This window comes from Macaca nemestrina, chromosome 9 (assembly GCF_043159975.1).
Source record: "Macaca nemestrina isolate mMacNem1 chromosome 9, mMacNem.hap1, whole genome shotgun sequence".
Classification (NCBI taxonomy): domain Eukaryota; kingdom Metazoa; phylum Chordata; class Mammalia; order Primates; family Cercopithecidae; genus Macaca; species Macaca nemestrina.
The window spans coordinates 42,984,517-42,990,615 of NC_092133.1; positions in this window are offsets into that span (position 1 = coordinate 42,984,517).

The window sequence follows — 6,099 nt, forward strand, 5'->3', positions numbered from 1 at the left end:
AAGCAGGAAAACCAATTCTAAGTTCAAGTGAGGGATGATGGTTGCTTGAACCAAAGGGTTGCATGTAGTAAGAACTTGTGATTTAAGATATATTTTAAAGTTGTAAGTAGCAGGATATTCTGATGGAGTTTGACTTTGGTTTTGGGCCCACTGAGTTTGAGATGCCTTTGAGAAATGAAGGAAGTAGAGAGAGAATAAAAGAAAAACTAGCTGGGCCCAGTGGCTCACACCTGTAATCCTAGCACTTTGGGAGGCCAAGGCAGGTGGATCACTTGAGACCGGCTTGGGCAACATGGCAAAGCCCCATCTCTACAAAAAACACAAAAATTAGCTGGGCATTGTGGTGCACACCTGTATTCCCGTCTACTCAGGGAGCTGAGATGGAAGGATCAATTGAGCCCATGAGTCCAAGGCTGCAGTGAGTGGTAGTTGTGCCACTGCACTCCAGCCTGGGGGACAGAAGAGACCTTGTCTTGAAAAGGAATCTGAAAACAATGGAACCGTGCCTTCAGAATTCTAGAAAGTTATTTTCAACTGATAAATCTGTATTCACCCAAATAATCACGGGTGAAGGTAAAATACATTTTTAGGCAAGCAAAGACTCAGGGGTTACCTCCATGTACCCTTTTTTGAGAAGCTATTGGAGAAAATACTCCAGCAAAGTGAAGGAGTACACAAACCAGAGAATGACATAGATCCAGACAATATTCCAGCTATGGAGCTGGCTTAAAAAGAAACAGTAAAAATATTAATAGGTTAGCTGGGTGGAATGGCCCATGCCTGTAGTCCCAGCTACTCAGGAGGCTCAGCAAGAGGATGGCTTGAGCCCAAGAGTTCCAGACAAGCCTGGCTACCTTAGTGAGATCCCTTCTCTTAAAAATAAGTTATTGCCAAATTTGGGGCATTTGGAAAGAAGTTCATTGAAGATAAAGCAAAAGTAAAAAAATAAGGGGGAAGGGTTGGTTAGGCAATCATTAATTCTAGGGCAGAAAGAAGTACAGGATAGGAAGAGCATAATACACTGTTTTTCTCAACAAGGAGCAATACATACACAGTCATAATGATGTGGTGACTGCTTCACCCCTAAATATGGTAAGCACTTTGGGACAATATGGGAGGAAGTGAAGATAACGATGGTGTAAGAGCTAAATCCTCACCTGTCATATCCAGAAATCACTATATAATGTACAAAATAATCAAGAAATGACTAAGTAGTTATGTGAGGGAAAAAACAGAAGACATTGCTAGAAGAGTTAAAAGTCATTGCTCTGGAGAATTAGGAGGGATGGGGCAGGGGACTGTTAGGATGCATTATAAACTGAAGAAGCTTTTTAAAATTTTATGTATTAATATATGCATTCACTTGAAAAACTAAAAAGATAACAATTTGGAAAAACCCATGAAGGTAACTAACAGAAGGAAAAATTAAGAATGAAAATTGTTTGCCTCTGGAAAGAACAACTGGCAGGACTGTTTTCATTGTAAGACTTTTGGAGCCATTTAATTGTACTTAACCATTTTCATCTATTTCTTGAATAAGAATAATTCTATCTTAATAAAGTTATACTTGTTCATAAAAAAAAAAAAAATTTGCCCAGCCCAATGCTTGTCATGAAGCACTCCTGTTTTCTTATAGTAGTGTTATAGTTTCAGTTCCTACATTTAAGTCTTTGATCTGTTTGGAGTTGATTTTTTAATATGATGAGGGATAGGGGTCTAGTTTCATTCTTCTGCATGTGAATATCCAATTTCCCAGCATGACTCATTAAAGAGACTGTCTATTCCCCAATGTGTGTTTTGGGCATCTGTTTTAAAAAAAATCAGTTGGCTATAGGTGATTTATTTCTGGTCTCTCTATTCTGTCACATCACTGGTCTATGTGTCTGTTTTTCTGCCAGTACCATGCTGTTTTGGGTACTATAGCTTTGCAGCATATTTTTAACTCAGGCTTTGTGATGTCCCCAGTTTTGCTCTTTTTGCTCAGGGCTGCTCTTGCTGTTTGAGGACTTTTGTGGTTTCACACAAACTTCAGGATTTTAAAAAATATTTCTGTGAGGAATGTCATTGGTATTTTGATAGGGATTGCATAGAATCTCTAGATCATTCTGGATAGAATGTCTACTTCAACAATATTAATTATTTCAGTTCATGAACATGGGATATCTTTCCACTTAGTTGTGTCATCTTTATTTCCTTAATATTTTATAGTTTTTATTGTAGAGATCTTTCACCTTCTTGGTTAAGTTTATTCCTAGGTATCTTTTTTGTAGCTATTGTAAATGGAATTGTTTTCTTGATTTTTAAAGATAGTTTGCTATTAGCATACAGAATGCTACTGATTTTTTGTATGTCAATTTTGTATCATGCAACTTCACTGAATTTACTCGCTAGTTTTAAATGGTGGAGTTTTTTGGTGGAGCCTTTAGGGTTTTCCATGTATAAGATCGTGTTGTCTGCAAACAGGAATGATTTGAGTTCCTCCTTTCCAATTTGGATGCCTTTTACTTCTTTTTATTGCCTAATTGCTTTAGCTAGGAGACGGTTTAATTATCTGATGCTAGTATGAGACTAAAGTGGGCTTCTTTGAAAGTCACAGAACTTTTGCTGTGGACTGTATCATATAAACCTCTTTTCTTCTCTGCACCCTAAGCCTAGATGAAGAGGAATAGAAAAGGTAAGAAAGAATAGGAATAGATAACAATCAGTATTTAGCATTATACTGAGGGTCAGCAAACTTGCTAAGTACTTATGTATCTTATTTTCAAAGCAGCTGTGTGTTAAGTGCTGTTTTTTATTTTTGTTTTATTACTGTTTTCAGATCTAGACTTGCAGAAGTACTGTTTTTTACTTTTTGTTATTTTATTTTTAAAATCAATATTCATTTTTATATCTGAGAAATCTAAGGCATTAGTAGTGGTAGAACTACATGTGGATGGAGGCAATTTGTTTCAGTTCTTGCCTAGTGTACTGCTTCCTGAGCAAAGCAAGCAGAGACTAGAGTTGTTGGGGAGGGAGGAGGAGAAGAAGAGAAAAGAAGAGAAGGGAGACTGGAGAGAAGGTGAGTAGAAGGGAGACTGGAGAGAAGGTGAGTGGAGGAAAGGAGAAGTAGGAAGGGAGAAGGAAGGAAAGGAAAGAAGTGGAAGAGCAGAGAGAGAAGTGGGAAGAAGAAAAGGACAAGACAGAATAGGGGAGATGAATAGGGAAGAGGGGTCAGAAGTTGACCTGAAGGGATGGCTGTGGCAGCAAGAATCTGCAGCTTGAAGAAGACCATAGACATTTATGACTGGAAGATAATAGTACTGTATAAGACTGGGAGCAGTGACTCACACCTGTAATCCCAGCACTTTGGGAGGCTGAGGCAGGAGAATTGCTTAAAGCCAGTTCAAGACTAGTGTGGGCAACAAAGTGAGACCCTGTCTTTACAAAAAATAAAAAAAAAAAAAAAAATTAGCCAGAAGTGGTGGCACACACCTAAAGTCCGAACTACTTGGGAGGCTGAGGTGGGAGGATCACTTGAGCCCAGGAGTTCGATGTTAGTATACAATGAGCTATGGATTGCACCACTGCACCCCGGTGTGGGTGACAGAATGAGACCAGTCTCTTAAAAATCCCAGCTGCTTGGGAGGCTGAGGCAGGAGAATTTCTTGAACCTGGGATGCAGAGGCTGCAGTGAGCAGAGATTGCACCATTGCACTTCAGCCTGGGTAACAAGAGGGAAACTCTGTTTAAAAAAAAAAAAAAAGTACTGTATAATTATGATAAGCATTTTACATCAGTTATCTGATTTGATCCTTGCAATAGCCAATGAGAGAGATATCGTTATTTCCATTATATCAAGTAGAAGTCCTGGGCTGAGATAGGATGGCTCTTGAGTCATTTCTTCCTCTGCGGGAAGCCTAGAAAAAGAGGATGTTTTCACATCCAACACAATCATTGGGCCCTTCTCATCCTCCCAGAAGAGCTCTCTTTTTTGGGCTGTGTGTGGGCTTGGGTGTGTGCTTGATCAGACTTTGGCCTTATCCTACTTTTATGTCATTCACCCCTCCTGAGTGAACTGAAAAATGCTCCACCCAAACCTGTCCTCTTGCAGCTTAAGGCTGAGGAGGAGCCAGGCAAGAAATCCATATTATAAAATGATTTAGCCAGATGTACTGGGAGCACAAAGCAGAGATTTATCTCCCAGATTGAGGGGGTAAGTTTGGGAGATCCTAAGAGGAAAAAGGGCAGTTTCCTTGAGGAAGTAATGCTTAAATTAAATTTTGACACATGAAGTGGAAGAGGAACATGCATGAGGCAGAGATCTAGGGTGTTGAGAGTATATCCAGAGCTGGCATAAAGTAGGTGGTACTCAGCCAAAAGTAACTGATTGAATAAATGAACTCATGGCCTCTTGTTTGACTTCGTTCCCATATCAACAGAATTATAGCACTGTTGGATGCATTATTTAATCACATGGCCAGAAATTCACTGAACTGTGCACATGGTGCACTAGTATGATACACCAGCAACTGAAACAGAACCATCCTCTATGTCCCACATGATGGGACACTTATAGGAGCTCTTGGGAGATTAAAAGATGCCTTAACTCCAGGCTGACAATACAGTTGCCCTATTCATCACATATCTGGGAAGTTTGTGCAGTGAACCATCTGCCCAGCCTTTCCCAGAAGCCCTCATAAAGCAGATCAGAGGGGTTAACTGCTAAACCTAGAACTCTAATGGCATTCCATAGGACATCATCCATCCAGGGAGCTGCTCACAGCTCACAGTAATTCCTTCCTCATCTTCTTACCTTCCCCCGGAAACTCGTTACTGACCTGATATCATAAAATTTGTCTTTCTGTGCTGGGGTAATCTGCCCCTGCTCACAATATTAGTTTTTAAGTGCAGTTAAATGAAAGTGAAATATTTTTTATACCCATGTTTCTATTAAAAATTGGAAAATGAGACAGATGTAGGCTTGTATTTACAAAAATTAGCCTAAGAACATGCTCAATTGTGAAAATAAAGGTAGTCCTACCTCTTTAAGACGCACAGTGTGCCTGATTTTTAAAAAAATACAATTTCAGGAGCCACTATAAAAGAAATCAAAGGAAGAACTATGACTGGTATAGGGAAAAGATGCATGATGATAGACTTAATAAATGTAAAGAAGAGGACTGAAATTTCAACAGGATTTTAAAAATACAAATAGAATAAATGATGGTATTAGGATTCTCCAGAGAAAAAGAATCAACGTGTGTTTGTGTGTGTATGTAAAGTGACAACGAAAGAGAGATTTATTTTAAGGAATTAACTTAAGTGATTATGGAGGCTGACAAGTCCCAAGATCTGCAGTCAGCAAGCTGGAGATCCAAGGCAGCTGACGGCGTACTTTCGGTCTGAGTCTATAGGCCTGAGAACCAGGATTGCTGATGGTGTAGTTCCAGGTAGGCTGGCTCAAGAAAGAGCTGACATTTCAATTTGAGTCCAAAGGCAGGGAAAAGCTGATGTTCCAGATCGAAGGTAGTCAGGCAAAAGGAATCTTCCCTTTCTCAGGAGACAGTCAGCTTTTTGTTCAGGCCTTCAACTGATTGGATGAGGCCCACCTACATTAGGGAGGACAATCTGCTTTTCTCAGTCTACCTATTCAAATGTCAATCTCCTCCAGAAACATGCTCACAGACACACCCAGAATAATGTTTGACCAAATATCTGTGCACCTCATGGCCCAGTCAAGTTGAAACATAAAATTAACTTTCACAGTGATGCTGTCTAGAAATGGTTGCATATTAAGTGGAAAAAAAAAAAAACTGCTCAGGCAACAAAAACTTTGCATAAAAGGCAAGTTTAAAAAGAAAGTTTATTGGAAGCAAAAGAAAGCACAAGTCCTAACCAGAAACTAACATTTACAAATGTAATATCTGTAGCTTTTACTGCTCAGTAAGTTGTAAATATGGCTTAGAGCTTGCAAGACAAGTTATATGAAAAAACCTAAGTTATTTCTGGCATTTTTTCATTGCAGCTGATAAGTGTATAGAAACCTAAAAGCTATTTGTGTTGGAGAGTATTTTGAAATGACTAAAAATTTTTTTTGGAAATGGTGCTTCAAAAAGGCAC